We start from the raw sequence: 17,553 nt of genomic DNA, 5'->3' as shown, positions 1-17,553 counted from the left end.
AGAGAGAGAGAGAGAGAGAGAGAGAGAGAGAGAGAGAGAGAGAGAGAGAGAGAGAGAGAAAGTAGAGGAGTAGAAGGTGGTATGAGCATGTGGAAAGAGAGGTGGAAGGGGAATGGGTAGGATTGGGGGAGGGGCATGAGGACAGAGGTGGAGCCAGAAGTCAAGAGAGCAGGAGAGAGGAGGAGGCAAGCAGACCATTTTATAGTGAGTCAGGCATACCTGGCTGTTGCCAGATGTACAAGCCGGATTTGTGTGTCAACTTGACAAAAGCTGGAGTTATCACAGAGAAAGGAGCCTCCCTTGAGAAAATGCCTCCACAAGATCAAGGTGTAAGGCATTTTCTCAATTAGTAATCAAGGTTGGGAGGGCCCACTGTGGGTGGTACTATCCCTGGGCTGGTAATCTTGGATTCTATAAGAAAGCAAGCCAGGGGAAGTAAGTCAGTAAGAAACATCCCTCCAAGGCCTCTGCATCAGTTCTGCTTCCTGACCTGCTTGAGTTCCCGTCCTGACTTCCTTTGGTGATGAACAGCGATATAGCAGTATACAATGAATAAGGCCTTTCCTTCCTAATTTGCTACTTGTTCATCATATTTGTCCAAGAATGGACATCCTGACTAATACCAGTTCACTGTGGGGCAGAGCTTAGACAAAATGCTAACAGATAAGATCTTAAAATAGACTATACAAATATAAGGTTAGAGGTCCTTAAAGAGAAAAAGAATAAACCCCTTAAAATATGTGAAAGAACAAAACAAACAGTGGAAGAAAGTGGATTAAAAACAGTTCAAGAACAGATAGTGAAAATAAAATCAATAATGGAAACTGCAGGAAAGCTGGAATTAAAATTTTAGGAACTAGAACAGAAAACATAGAGGCAAGTCTCACCAACAGAATACAAGAAATGGAAGAAGGAGTCTCAGACACTGAAGACATTATAGAAAGCAATGGAAACAGTAGCCAAAAGGGAAAAAAAAAAGTTTAAAATAAATTAACAACAAACACGCACACAAAACAAAAACCAAAGAAAGACAAAATTTAACAAGAAGGTTGTAAGAAGGAGAAGAAACCTAAGTGAAAGATACAGAAAATATTTTAAACAAAATTATAGAAGAATTTTTTCTACTCTGAAGGTTAGGCCACATGCCAGACAGTAGATTACCAAGAGAAAACAAATTCAATGACATCTGTGGAAGTTCCTGTTCTCAATATGTTGTGTCCTGGCATGTCTTAGGAATTTTTTTTAACTTATCTTATGTTTAAATTTTCAATCCATACATATATAAATATGAATTGTATATTGTTATATATTTATATTATTATGTATAGTATACGCAATCATATATTATATTTACATATATTTATATGTAAATATTTACAAATAAATCTTATATAATGTACATATATTTATTATGTATTTTATATAAGTGTAAACATACACAAACACACACATGTACATAACAACATATACATATTTAAAGTATATATTATGGCTTTCAGTTTTGTGTTTTTATATGATTCCAGGGCATGTGCATGAATGAGTCTCTACATCTAAATTTTTCATGCCTCTTGTTAGATTATTTTTCTTCTGTTTGTTTTGTTTCTTCATATTCCAATGTGTTCAATCTGTTTTCCTTGTTATATCTTATTTTATTACTATCCTTTAGAAGTCAATTTGTTTTCTAATGGGAGATAGAAAGGGGGTGGAAGAAACTTGGAGGATTAGATTTGGTGGAAAATGTCATCCAGATATTATGTGAGAAAAAAATCTATTTTAAATAGAAGGAAAAATAAATTAACAATTTCTCAGGAATATTCTTTTCAACACCAATCCATGAAAATAACTTACTATATGAACAGTTCTGTATCTGTGCTTTAAAAAGACTATTGAACAAGAAATAAAAAATAAATACTCTATAAGGTTAAAATAAACCAATTTAAAAAGAGTTTGTCATGCTCCCAGTACCAAAATTTTCCATTTGTATTGTTATTACCCTTATATGCATGCTTCTTCACCCACCTTTATCATTTCCTTTATATCTTCCCTTTTCCTTTATTACAGCAATATTGTTCTCATGTTCCTGTGGATCTATGTTCTTAACACTGACTGAAATAAAGTGACTAGAACTTCCAGCAGCCAACACAAGTTGGCTGTCTATGTCTTAGATTAAGGCTTTTATGTTCATTAGATCTAAATTAAATTTTTCTGTTCTGGCACACATACCAATCACACGTTTTAATCAATGACACTGTTCAGTGTACTTCATAGGTTTTTAAATATAAATATTTAATTCAGTGCTCTTTGTCTCTTCCTTTTGCAGATAAGGCTGAGATGTCCGCTGTTGCAAATTTTAAGTACAGAAATATTGGCTGGAATACAATTCTGACTAGATTTAGTGAGGACTTATTATACATGTGTATAATATTAGGTATAATATGATATAAAAGAAAACTTAGTCCTTACTAAAATATATTTATGGTCATGTTGGTATAGCAAATAAGCGACTATCTACATATATTACAAAGAAAAGAAAGTTACCTTGAAACTCTGTTAAATAAATATCCATATAATTATAGTTTACTATGTTATCACATGCCATAATTGATGTGTAAGTTAATTTTTGTTAGGATTACTAGAAAATATTCATGTTAGTATTGGTGTGTATTTAAAATTTGAAAAAGTAGCAAGGCCGTGTAAGCAAAGCTGTAAAGGTGCACAAAGGAACTCTCAAAGGCTGTGGCATCTGGACCTGTACAGACATAAGCTAGATCCAGAAGCTATCTCCAGTTGACATCTGACACAATCCTAAACTGTGTCTTTGCCAAGGAAGTCTCACATGTGATACAAACAAGCAAAAGATGGCCAACATAAAACAAACTCAATGGCACCTTTGGGAGTTCTTTGTTGCATAATATTTAGTCAGAGCATTTATTACCCATTAGTTTTGCTTACTTTCTGACCACTTACCTGTTTGCTTGCTTGCTTAGGACCTTATACAGCCTTTGCTTATGTATTATAGCTTCCAGGTTTATGTCCTTATGGAATGCCTGTGCTTGTGAACCAAAAGTGTGCTTCTCTGCATCTACATGTGTTTCTTGTGTTTTTTTTTTTTCGTTGCCTCTTTTTTCTTGTTTGTTTTATCCTATCTTGTTTCATTTATTTTTTTAATCTTATTTTTAGATGCCTGTTTGTTTTTTTAACTAGAGACATAGCAGGCATGGATTCAAATGAATGCAGAAGTGGGGGTGATCTTGGAGGATTTGGGGAAGAGGAAAACATAATCTGAGCATATTTTATCTTAAAATAGTTAATTAGCAATAAAAGAATAAGTTGATGGTAGTCTAATAACATAATAAATGCATTCCCTTATTGTTATTGATTTCCAACATATATTTATTCCTTAGTTATTTGATTCATAGAATCTCAGAAAAATGTTCCATAGCCCTTTCTTTGTCTTCCTTGGTCCTTAATGAATTGTTTTTTCTAAGACCCATGTCTACTTTAGGTGGCATATAGGGAAATCATTCATGTCCTAGTTTTATTTAATACATGTAGCTCATATGTTATTAATTTTAGGTATTATTGATTGTTCTAGCTGACATAAATGTTCATGGTGTCTATGTATATTCATTTTATGTTCATCTACTAGTTTTAGTCAAAATATAATTTTAAAAGAATTATATAATTTTATAACAAAGCATATCCAGAAAATATAGTAAAAAGAAATCTAAAAGTTCACACAATAAAAAGTTATTTAAATATAGTGATTTAGCCATAACAAAATTTAATATAATTGAGCATAAAAAGAAAATCAATACATCATTATAGAGAAGAAATTGGAAAATAAGAACAGTGGAAGGAAGAATAAGTATTAGAAACTGTTTATTTATCAACCTCTTTTCTCACATAATATAAATTTGTGGAAACTAATGTTAGAAGGTTGTATAGGGACAGGGTTTCTTCAGTTTCTTCAGACTAGATGGCAGGCATAGGGTTTGAGTTGTGTGTGTGTGTGTGTGTGTGTGTGTGTGTGTGTGTGTGCCTGTGCGTGCCTGTGTTTCTGTGTGTAGGAGATTCATATGTATGCTATTTAGAAAACTTACCCAAAAGGTGTACTTTTTGAAACTTTTGTTAGATAAGGGAATAGAAAAACCACAAAGATTTTTTTCCAAATATGAAATCTTTATACAACGTCTTTTCTCAAGGCTCAGGGAACTATAAAGTCGAGGAAAGGTTATAAGAGCCAGAGAGACACTGCACAAGGTCAACAATGTCTTTGAGGCACAACAGGACTGATCATATATGAACACACAGAGACTGTGGCAGTGTACAGGTAGCCTGTAAATTTTCAAGACAGATTATTTCCAAACACTGAGATGGGAAGTGGCACCTAGCTCCCATACCTAAAAATGAAACTATCTACAAAACAACTGCTCTTGCTAAGGAAAAATACATTTTTTCAACCAGAGCCTCACTGAATATATAATCCACATTTAAAGATAATCCCCATGCCCAGCAGGGCATTATTAATACCAAATAAATTCAATAGTGTTTTGTAAAAGAAAAAGAAAGGGAGAGGAATAAAGAGAGAACAAATTAATGGAGAATAATCTGTTTTGAACCTGAGACATTGTATCATTATTTACAATCTTTCACACAATTGAAAAAATATAGCTATATAGTATAGATCTGAACATTTTCAAGTCACTATAGCAGTCTGAAATACAGCTCCTAAGCTTCCTTCAACAGCGATTCAATAGAACATTTTGTCTTGACAGCTTAGGTAGAAATGGATTCTATATTTTCTGAGTCTGTCTGGTTGCTGATTGTCAAGTATGTGGCAGTAAGAGACGACAACATAAAATAGTTACTATGGAAGTAAGTACAAGCATAGAGTTACTAGGTGTATCACATTTTAAAAATAGGGTTGGGGAAGAAATTTAGATTTTTCTGAACTTAATGTGACAAAAGACAGAAGAGGAAACTTTAAAAGAGAATGAGAATAAATTCCCTGTGGAGGAGGATGAGATAATGATGGCTCAGAGGAAAGAATGGAAAGGACTAATAGATCAAGTTAACTGCCCATGTGCAAGAGGATGAGCCCAGAAATTGTAACAGAATTTAGTGATGGATTTAATACATTTTTAAGTGCTAACAGAAAAGCTTAGCATACATGTAGAAAAAGGTAGGTCCTGGATTTTAGTATTAATCTTACTTTTGTGTTGTTTGCATAACAGACAACATCCTTTTCAAAGTAGTAAAAGGAGAGAGGTGGCTAACCTTTTATTTAAACCAGGACTAAACAAAGATGCTTTTAAGATACATATTTAATCTGAAATGTCATGTATTTATTTTATTTTGCATTTTGGTTAGTTGTTAAAATTTGTCTTTTTTTTTTCCTGGTTACAAAATAACATTTTTTTCCTCCCTTTCCTCCCTCCAAACCATTCCACATAACCCTCTTGCTCTTTATAAAATTCATAGTTGGTTTATTTCATTAATCATTGTAATATACATTGTGTGTATGTGTGTGTGTGTGTGTGTGTATGTGTGTGTGTGTGTGTATCAGGACTTTTGTTCCTGTAGTAAAAGAGATTTTTCACAGGATGTATTATGATATGGTTTCTCCTCTCTCCTCCAAGGTCGTCTGTCCACCCAACAAGTTCCACTCCCTTCCTATTATTAAGGAGTTCAAAATCACCAGAAGAAGACCATATAAAATTCCAGAACACAAGAAAAAGACCATCAAACTCAAATTAGATTACAATTGGTAACATTTATTATGACTACTAGCCTCAATTGCCCTTCAGAAGGAAGTGCTCCCCCCAACCCCACCCCGCCTTAAAGATGAAAGCCACAGATTCAAATCTGCGAAGATTAGAATGTCAAGGTGTATGGAGTAAACCTCTCCCTACTTCACTTGCAGTCTTTATACATCTTTTCTCAGAGAAGTTGAAAAATGGCGCAACCCCCCAAAAAAATATGCTATGATAATACAACATTTTAGAGACAAGAGACAAAAAAAGTTAAAGAACAGAAAGTGCCTAATGGTGAACATACAATATCTAATGTAATTAAGGGTCAAGATAGATAACCCATTGAACCTGTAGAGTCATCTTTTAATACAACTGAGGAAACACTACAGCCCCTACTATCTCACAGTTCTCTACCAATGAACCTAAAAATGTTTAAAATTCAGAAAATGAATGAATCCTATTAAAATACAAGATCTAAAACATTTTAGAGAATCAATAATAACTTATGGAACATACTCACCTTATATGAAAAAGATATTAAATGCCTGGACTACACAAAATACTATTATCCACCAAGACTTGAAAGGTTCAATATCGGTAGTCGTGGAAGCTGATTTTCAGTTATAATGGCTGACACAGTGGTGAGAAGAAGCTGCAATTATGGAAAATTGTAATAAGACTAAAGGTGTTAACATTATGAAAGACCAGTTGATTAGTGGTCAATTTGCTGATTTATAACATCCAATGCAATTTATTATTATGCAATCTATTATTATGCAACAGACTTTAGTAGCTTTAAGAGCCAGGGATAAGGTAGAAGAACAAGGAAAAAAAAAAAAAACCCTTGTCATTCACAAATATTATGCAAAGCTCTAGAGAGACATTTATTGACTTCTTACATAGACTAATATCTTCTATAAACAACTTAAAATTGGATCCTGATGAGAGAAGGGCTATTTATTGAAATTTTAGCTTTTGGAAATTTAAATATAGGGTGCAAAAAGTTTTTAAACATTTGAAAGCTAAATCAGAGTGTCAGGAGCCATGTAGGAAAAACTAAGGAAAACAAGTGAGTTTTTCTGGAGATTGCCAAGTGTCTTGCATGACCTACAAAGTGTGAGCTCTGAGGCAAGGCTCCAATGATCCCAGGACCATTACTTCCTGTTGTTATGTCTTTCCTGTCATTATTACATAGTCTAATGATTCCTGGGCATTAGCCTGCTGTATTGGGCAGATTTTCTGCAGATCAATGAAGATGTACTCACTTGTAGTAATTCTATGAAGACAAATCAATATTTCATAATTCTTAATAATGATTATAGAGAATTCATAAATTTGTACAAGTAATTTTGAGCCTTTCATAGTATGAAAGCTCTAATTAGAGTTCTGTAAACCTCCATCTGTCATAGGCTAATTGCACTAGGGTAAGAAAGAAGGCCTGGGACAATTTTACAATCAGGGAAGACATTCCTTCTAAGGTAGCCTAGGTGAAACCATTATGTCAAAACTAAAGATCATCAGCTGGGAATATAAAATTTAATGTAGGTGTAAAGACAAAATATATTGGCTTTCTTATTGATACAAAACTTCAAAACTAATGAAACACAACACAGTTGGTTGACCTCTTGGCAAAACTGCACTAAAATATTACATAAGAATTATTGTTTTAAATTTTAATGAACTTATCAATCTTAAAGATAATAAATGTTTAGTTAGGTATTATTCTTAATAGAAACACATGCAAACATTTCTGCTGTAACTCCTTATTATTTATGACTTTTTGGTGGTTTGTATGTGCTTGGTCCACGGGGTGCACTATTAAAATATGTGGTCCTTTTGAAGCAGGTATGTCACTGTGAGTGGGGCTATAAGACATTCATCCTAGCTGCCTGGAAGCCAGTCTTCCACTAGCAGCCTTCAGATGAAGATGTAGAACTCTCAGCTCTGCCTGTACCAGGCTTGCCTGTATGGTGCCATGTTCCTGCCTTGATGATAACAGACTGAACCTCTCAACATGTAAGCCAGCTCCAAATAAATATTGTCATTATAATGTTGACTTGGTCGTGGTGTCTTGTCAGTTCTCAGCAATAAAACCCTAACTAAGACAGAAGTTGGTCCCAGGGTCTGTCTGTGGTATTGCTGTGATAGGCTTGAGCATGCTTTTGCTTGTAAGAATGTGGATTTGGGGACTTTGGATTGGAAAGCAATGGAATGCTTTAAATGGGATTTAATAGACTATCAGTCTGAATATGGAAGACTTTGTTACAGAGAGTGATTAGAATTGTGCAGACTTGGCCAAAGAAGTTTCAGTGGAGAAATTCAATATGTGGCCTAGAGAATCTTTTTGTGGTATTTTGATGAAGAATGTGGCTACTTTTAGCCCTTTTCAGAAGAGTCTGCCTGCTGCTATGGTGAAGAGGCTCAGATTAATTGCATTGATAAATCTCAGAAACACCCATCATAGACTTTGTTCTCTGGTTAAGTCATATAAAGAGCTTTTTAAACAAGCACAGTAAGCTAATAAAGGAAAAAATATAAAATATGTGGTTAGATTATTAAAGGGATACCAGGAAGTGAAATGGAGCTGAACCTTGTATTCTAGGAGATAGCAGATTAAGGGACAGAGACTTTGAGGAAAGATTTTACCCAGCTAACTTTAGATGTAGGCATGGTGGTACAAACTTCTAATCCCAGGAGATAGGGATGCAGATCTCTGAGTTCAAGGCCAATCTACAGAGCAAGATCCAGAACAGCCAAGCTTAGGTAGTAAAAGAGTTGGAAAACAGAAAGCTGGTGATAATAGAACAAAGGAGCCATTTTCCAGCTCCTGCAAGCTTCAAAACTTGGCTGCTGTGGTGATATGGCTCTGGATTTAGAGTAATGAACAGAAGAGAATACTAGGACAATTGATGCTGGTTAGCTGGGGCTAAAAAGTGAGAGGTGATTAAGAAGAGACCAGCATTACTGAGGTAAAATCTTTTAAGTTTTCTGAGAGCACAAAGATGCTGTGTTCCAGAGAGCTAAGGTTCTATCTTGTGTTACAGCTGTACTTGATAATGTGTAAGAATCACCCACACAGTACTAGTTTTGAAGCTAAGAAGGGATCATGAAGAACAGCTGAGACTTGGTACTGTGAAAGGCCATGGAAGGCCATTGGTGATGGTGCAGCCTCAGCTTGATGGCCCAGAACTGAAGTGGTCATGCAAAGAATTTGAGGCTTGGCATCATGAAGAGAGCCTGTGAGAGGCTATTGGTGAAGCCTAGTTGCAACAGAAAACCACAGTGTATTGGAGAATCCAGTAACATGGGATGATCCCCAAGAATAGAAGCAGCAGTGGAGTAGATCAGCCTGAGCTTAGAGTGCTATAGAAGGCAGAGCTGGAGAAGGGATGCCAACCTTTTGGAGGAGCATAGAACATCATGTGTGGATTGCAGACATTGAAACAAGAAGATGTAACATGAAAATTGCCTTGGAGACACCAAGATTTTTCAAGATGCTAGAGTCATAGGATATCTGCTGAGGAATGCTGCTGACAGGAAATGGAACTAGCCCAGGAAAACAAGTTTGTTGCAGTCAAAAAAGAAGAAAAAAGATTGGAGATCTGGATATCAGACATGGAGATGTTTGGAGTTTTCACAGATGGTTTTCACAGATCCTCTTTCCTTGAGGATTAGAGTTAACTGATTGGACGACTCTTAGAAGAGGCTTTGAACTTTGGACTTTTAACACTGTTGAGACTGCTATAGACTATGGGGACTTTGGGAGTTGAAATAAATATACTTTTTTATTATGTATAGGTATGGCTTCCATAGACTAATGTGTCTTAACCAACCTATGGAGGCCGGGAAGTGGAATGTGGCAGTTTGTATATACTTAGCCCACAGAGTGGCACTATTAGAAGGTTTGGCCCACCTGGAGTAGGTGTGTCATTTTGGGTGTGGGCTATAAGATCCTCATCCTAGCTGCCAGGAAGCCAGTCTTCCCCTAACAGCCTTCAGATGAAGATAAAGAACTCTCAGCTCTGCCTGTACCATGGCTCTCTGGATGATGCCATGCTCCTGCCTTGCTGGTAATGAACTGAATCTTTGAACCTGCATGCTAGCCCCAATTAAATATTGTCTTTATAATATTGACTTGTTCATGCTATCTATTCACAGTAGTAAGACCCTAACTAAGGCATAATTGAATTAATGTCATAAACTTGCTATGAACTTTTGGAATATAAAGATACTTGGAATAACTTGTGATCATTTATCCTGAGAATAATATAAGAACTAAGAATGACAATAAGGGAGAGGCTTTTTCTTACAGTTATCTTTTGTACTTTTTCATCATGAGGCTTTTTAACTTAAGCAATAAGAAGGAAAATTGCTTTTTCCTTCCATTATCAAAAAAAGGTTGGCGTTTCTTTTTCATTCAGAATGAATAAGTTTTTTTTCTGTGTTGGCTGTTGCTTGTTTGAACTTCTCATAGGAAATTTCATTCAATCCACTAAATGTATATATGCATATGTAAATATAGCTGTTGTATGTAAGTATTCATGAAATCTTGTGTAGTTGATTAAACAGGTGGTCGGGCCCCACCAGTGTGTGTGTGTGTGTGTGTGTGTGTGTGTGTGAATGTGTTTTGTGAGAGTGTGTGTGTGTGTGTGTACGCGCGCGCGCGCGCGCGCACACATGCGCATATTGCCTTCATAAAAGATTTTCCTTCTGGGTGCATGATTTTCATTTCCCTTTTTTCTGGCTCAAAAAGAGTTAATGAAGCTCTGAGCCTCTTGCTGATAAGTGAGCAGCTTTAGAGTAACAGAACAAAGAGGTAACTTCTTTACTTAATCCAGTGGGTGTTAATCAAGCTGGAAGCCAGTGGTTCCTGGCTATCCAATACCAAAGTGTTAAGAAAAGTAAATATTACAGAAAGTAAACAAATATGTACCTCTCAAAACTAAGGTTTTCCCACCCAAACCTCCAACACTACCCTCTTTGCTGCCTTCCAGACATAACTGATGCTGCACAGGCTCTCAGCATCAGCACCCATGGATGAATGGACTAAAAATACCTTTCATATTGACATTATTAAGTATATAATTGGACAGCAGATGGCCAATAATCCTATATATCAAAATGCCTGTTTAGACTGTTGGATGTGAGTTTATTTGAAAAGGGATTGAAGACAAAGAATTCCTAGAGACTTCTCTAAAAACCCTCATTCTGAGATTTATAGTAGGTATGGTAATGGTAGGCACTGGACTAATTAATGCAGATCAGCAAGAGATATGAAAGGTAATTCTGTACTAATGGTGTTTTAGTCAGAATTTCTATTGCTGTGATGAAACACCATGATAAAAACCAATTTGAGAAAGAAATGGTTTATTAGGCAACTTCTACTTCCAGAATGTAGTTCATCATTGGATGAAGTCAGGACAGGAACTAAACAGGGATGGAACTTGGAGGCTGGACTGGATGCAGAGGCCACAGAGGATGCTACTTATAAGCTTGCTATCCCATGAGTTTCTTATGGAACCAGCACCACCAGCCCAGGGTGGCATCAACCATTATGGGCTGGGCCATTGTCGACTTATCACCTATTGCTACAATGACTTAGAGCTGGATCTCATAGAGGCATTTCCTTCTTTAAGTCTTCTTTCTCCGATAAAAATACTATGTGTCAAGCTGGTACACAAAACCAGGTAATACAAATGTGGTGGTTTGAATAGGTTTAACACCCATAAATTCAAATATTTGAATGTTTGGTCAGTAAAAAGTGCACTATTATGAAGTATTGCCTTGTTGCAGTAGTTGTGGCCTTATTGGAGGAAATGTGTCACCATGGAAGCAGGTTTTGAGTTCTCATATATAAGCTCAAGCTACACCTGCTGGGAGTCTCACCTCCTGGCTGCCTTGAGATCAAGATGTAAAACTCTTGGCTCCTTCAGTTCCATGATTCTATGAACAATGCCATGCTTCCTACCATCTGATAATTGACTAAATCTCTGAAACTATAAGTCCATCTCAAATGTTTGCCTTTATAATACTTACGTCGGCCATGGTGTATCTCTGTACAGCAATGAAACCCCAAATACAATAGAGGGAAACCTCTCTGAGTAGGTTAACTCATCGCCAGCAACAAACAACATGCAACAGAAATTTCTTGTCATCTATCCACAGATATCCTAGAGAAATCTAAAGTAGTTATTAGAGATCTAATTTATGCTACAAATAGAAGTGTTACACTATATTTAGTCATAAATAAAAAGCTCACATTTGTACCAAAAATTGTGCAGTACAAAATGCCCACTGGAGTTCATGGATCTCTACCCCCAAAGATAACAGGAATGGTTTTAGGAAAAAAAATAGCCTAACATCTAACAAATACATTGTGATTACTGGAATCATAGGTGAAGACTTCCGGGAAGAGATTGAGATTATGGGCTACTTAAAGAAAAAAAATAATGAAGTGAAAGTGGGAGACAGGATTGTTCAGTCTTTACTGTTTCCAAATATCAAAGGCAAAGCAGCTCCAATGGAAAGAACAAGAGGATATGGGAAGTACTGGAAAATAGGATTTCTTTTTGTTGTTTTGTTTGTTTGCTTGCTTGCTTGTTATTAACTGTTATTAATGACCACAGACCAAATTAACATTAAATGGAATTGAAATAGAAGATTTGATGGACACAGGAGCTGATGTAACTATAATCTCATGAGTGTCTTGGAATTCACACTAACATCTTCAGAAAGTATCTATACATTTTTAGGGGAGATTTGAACAGTGTTGCAATTTAGTGTAAGTCAAATGAAATATGTGGGACCAGTCAAATTGGAAGTATAAAGCCTTGTGGGGGTAGATATAGCCATTACCCTATAGGGAAAAGCTCTCATACAAGAATGAGTAGCTCAGATTTATGTTACTTTCATCTCAAACAATGGATACTTGTTTTAACTGACAGTTTATTGACACATAACATAATATGGCTTGATTGTTTCTGTATTTAAATCAGTGAGAAAACCCAGCTATCTGGAATTGTAGCCTCCCCCAGCCTAGAAGCAGGCTGATGCAGACCTTGACCTTGCAGCCTAAGGAGATTACCTAGGGTGGAGCCTTCCTGATTCTATTGTTCAGCCACTGCTGATATTCTTCAAGACACTGCTACCTGCTGAGAGGTTCCCAGGTTCCTGAGATATTCCAGAGACTATACCCTATCCTGCAAGTCATCACCTGCAGCTGATTTCAGGCTCCAAGAATGAATTGGCAGGAATGCCCCCCCCCCCTTATAAGCACATTTGATATTAAACATTTGAGCTTTGATCAGAAATTTTGACTTAGCTCCATTTTTCTCTCGACCGCATAGTTCCCCTCTCTTTTCAGCCTCGGCTTGCCTCCCAGGTGAAACCTGGTCCATGTGAGCCACAGGATGGCTTCCAACAATCTGGCATGGAGTTGTGTATGAAATTGGCATGCTTAAATGTCTAGATTATTTATGGACTCATAAGGATCTATTTGTACATTGATAAACAGAAAGGGTGGATGCATTTGGAGAAGAGGTTTTATCTATATTTCCACAGGTGATGAAAGACTATGGGTTCAATCAAAATTGAAAAAAAAAATAATCCAAGCTGAATAAGAGAAGCTTCCACATGTTAGACTCAAGGAAGGAAGAGACTTAGAAAGACAGCAACTCAGGAAACAGAAAGCTGACTCCCCAGAATGGGGATGAAACTATACAACTGAGTAAAAAAGGACAGATTGTTCCTCAGACTGGCAGACTAGAAAAACCTTGGTGCTGGAATGAACATTTGCTGAAGAACAAATGATCATGACTGCAGTTATGAGCAATCACTGTATCAGTGGATTATCAAAAGAATATACACACTGTTAAATTTGTGGAATTAATAATTGTCTTGTTGTAATGTTGGAGTCCACCAAAAGACTCTCACTCACAAAGACCACAGAGATTGCCATCGTTGAAAACCACAAGGTTTTGTTTTGTCTTTTTTTGTTGTTTTTTTTTTGTTTGTTTGTTTTTGTTTTTGTTTTTTTTTATTCCAACATGTTGGGAACCCTCCTCAGCATGCAGGCAAGAGCAGAGACCCTGAACAAAGAAAGAAAACACTTTTTATACCTTGTAAGGGGCAAATTTAGGCAACAGGGTAGCTGACTTATTTTAATTGGTATAGCAAGTAACCTTTTCAGGCATTGGTTGATTTGTATAGGGTGATTAACCCTTTGGCCTAGTCCCTCACTCTTCCTGCCCTTGTGGGTTTTCAGCAAAGCAGCAGTATGTTGTGAACAGCTATTAAGTCACAGTTTTAATGTCAGGGGGATTCTAGTGATGGGGTCAGGATAGTTTGTGGTCTTTAATGTGAGGCAGGGCAGGGGAATTTTTCTGGGAACTGTTAATATTGCTTTGGCAGCTGCAGGCTTAGTCTATTCATTATTCAGCACCTCTAAACTTAGTCATGAGGATGGTATAATAACCTAGGCACTACCTGAACCAAAACACAAAAGGCATGGTCACTTTGACCACTGAAACTATACTATTTGGAAGTCCCCTCAGAGGGGGAAGGAGCTGGGTGGTCTTGAACTTATTTTGGATTCTACAGTAAAAGTTATACTGTGTACTATTTTTATCTTAAACTGAAATGAGGAAGATGGAGAATTTTAATCCAGCTACTGGCTGCTCAGGCAAGGGGTCTTATTCAAAGACCTAGGTATGTATGATCCTCCTGGAATTCAGACAGGCTACATACCTTTAATCCTTCTGGATGGAAAAACAGACACATGCTTTACACAAAATTATTTTTTTGAAGAAAAGCAGCTGTGTTCGAAAGTAATGTTTAATTGAGGGGCAGAAAAAGTAAATAAATCAGTGAAAAAAATATACAGAATGTGTCAGAGATCAGATACTCCCAAACATTAAGGTTACTGCACAAGAAAGGTAAGCTACTTAAAAGCAGCACATGGAGTCAGTTGAGATTCATTAAGTGGAGTGGAGTTTGCTAGTGAGTTCATGTATTTCAGTATAGGTCAGCAGAGACAAAAAATGCCAGAGAATGAGGAGTCAGTAGATTTGAACATATCACCAGAGTTAGTTTGAGGCCAAGCAGAACTATTCAGTGAGAAGCTGACATAATCCAGATTGAATCAGTCACCATGGAGAGGAGTTTGAGTCAAAGTGTCTGAGTTGAAGCACCCAGCCAGTGTTTAGAAAGAACTAGAAAGGGTGAGGTTATTCAGCAGTAACTCTCTGTGACAACAATTTCATCAGGTGATTAAAAGCTACTTTTACCTTGACCTCAACTTGTGTAAAGGAATTACAGAAAAGCTTAAGCAGTGAAGGAATCCACCAAACCTAGAAAGGTAGTAGAAATGTAATTACAAGATGAGACCATGTTGCAACTTCATCAAACATCAGTAATTTGTAATTTCAGCAATGTGGTTCAAGCTTCAGATTCAAAAATTTACAAAAGTCATTGTAAAATAGTTATGGATAGCTACTGAGTCCAGATGAGTGGCATGTAAGCCTCTACAGAGGGGCTTAGATAGGCCACTCTATGAAATTTTGAAGGTGAAGCCTGGATTGTCATGACGGCCCCAACATTCTGAAGATGTCCAACTTGTGAGATACCTCCCAAGGAAAGCTGCAGACTGAGTAGTGAACCAGTCCAAGAGAGAGAAGTATGTTGTAGTCAACAAAGCTGAACAACTGTTGGACATCTGAAGAGTATTTGACATCAAAATGGAGATGCAGGTCATGCAGTTTATTCTATTAGGTTTCAATCTTGCTTTGATCCAGTGTTTGCACAATATGCTCCTTTTACTTCCATTGGGAATGCTAATATATATTGTATGCCATTCTCTGTTGGGAGGATATAATATGCTTTTTGATTTTGACTTTACAAATATTTCAGTTAAGAGAATGCTTAGTATCAGACTTTTAAGCAGTGTTGAGAGTGCAAAATACACTGGAGTTATTGAAGTTGCACTAAATATATTTTCATTATGATATAATTATGAGCCTATAGAAAATTGATCATATGGGTTTTCTAAGCATTTTTATCAGCCATAAGTTTAAGACACTAATTCAAGTCATAAAGTAATAAGGATTTACAACAGAAATGTGTATACATGTTTCCATTAAGACTATAACCTGACTATCCATTATCTGTTATTAGCTGCAGAAGTTCATTAAAAGTTTAAAACATCAGTTAATATGGCATAAGTTAGCCTGGTTTTACCAGGAAACAAATCTTTTGTCTGGTTTCTCATTATTTTTGAAGGTGTTTTTATAGATAAACTAGTTAATATTTTATTTGAGTTGGCACCTACCATAAATTGTTGATTCCCAGTTTATGACCTTTAGATACCAGATAGTGGTCTCTCAGCTAATCAAAAGTAGTGTACTCCCTAATCATAAATTAGATCCAAGCTTGTTTTCTTATACTAGTACAATCTTTTCAGCTTTTCAGAGAGCTAGAAATTATTATTTTTTAAACCATGGAAACCATTTTCTTAAATTAGGTATTTTCTTCATTTACATTTCCAATGCTAGCCGGGCGTGGTGGCGCACGTCTTTAATCCCAGCACTCGGGAAGCAGAGGCAGGCGAATTTCTGAGTTCGAGGCCAGCCTGGTCTACAAAGTGAGTTCCAGGACAGCCAGGGCTATACAGAAAAACCCTGTCTCGAAAAACCAAAAAAAAAAAAAAAAAAAACATTTCCAATGCTACCCCAAAAGTCCCCCAAACCCGACACCCCCACTCTCCTCCCCCTACTCCACTCTCATGTTCACCTGTACTGAGGCATATAAAGTTTGCACAACCAATGGGCCTCTCTTTCCACTGATGACTGACTAGGCCATCTTCTGATACATATGCAGCTAGAGACATGAGCTCCAGGGGTACTGGTTAGTTCATATTATAGTTCCACTTATAGGGTTGAAGACCCCATTAGCTCCTTGGGTACTTTCTCTAGCTCCTCTATTGGGGGTCCTGTGTTCCATCCAATAGCTAACTGTGAGCATCCACTTCTGTGTTTGCTAGGCCCCAGCATAGCCTCACAAGAAACAGCTATATCAGGGTACTTTCAGCAAAATCTTGCTAGTGTGTGCAATGGTGTCAGCATTTGGAGACTGATTATGGGATGGATCCCCAGGTGTGGCAGTCTCTAGATGGTCCATCCTTTCGTCTCAGCTCGAGTCTTTGTCTCTGTAACTACTTCCACGGGTGCTTTGTTCCCATGTTCAAAAAGGGGCAAATTGTCCACAATTTAGTCTTCATTCTTCTTGAGTTTCATGTGTTTTGCAAATTGTATCTGGTATCTTGGGTATTCTAAGTTTCTGGGCTAATATCCATTTATCAGTGAGTACATATCATGTGAGTTCTTTAGTGATTGGGTTACCTCACTCAGGAAGATCCATTTACCGAGGAATTTCGTAAATTCATTCTTTTTAGTAGCAGAGTAGTACTCCATTGTATAAATGTACCACATTTTCAGTATCCATTCCTATGATGAGGGGCATCTGGGTTCTTTCCAACTTCTGGTTATTACAAATAAGGCTGCTATGAACATAGTTGAGCATGTGTCATTTTACCAGTTGGAACATCTTCTGGATATATGCCAAGGAGAGGTATTGCTGGATCCTCCAGTAGTACTATGTCCAATTTTCTGAGGAAACACCAGACTGATTTCCAGAGTGGTTGTACAAACTTGCAATTCCACCAACAAGGGACTTTCTCCACATACTAGTCAGCATCTGCTATCACCTGAATTTTTGAACTTAGCCATTCTGACTGGTGTGAGGT

The sequence above is a fragment of the Mus caroli genome, chromosome 14 (genome assembly GCF_900094665.2).
Source record: "Mus caroli chromosome 14, CAROLI_EIJ_v1.1, whole genome shotgun sequence".
NCBI lineage: Eukaryota > Metazoa > Chordata > Mammalia > Rodentia > Muridae > Mus > Mus caroli.
This window is presented reverse-complemented; position numbering follows the sequence as displayed.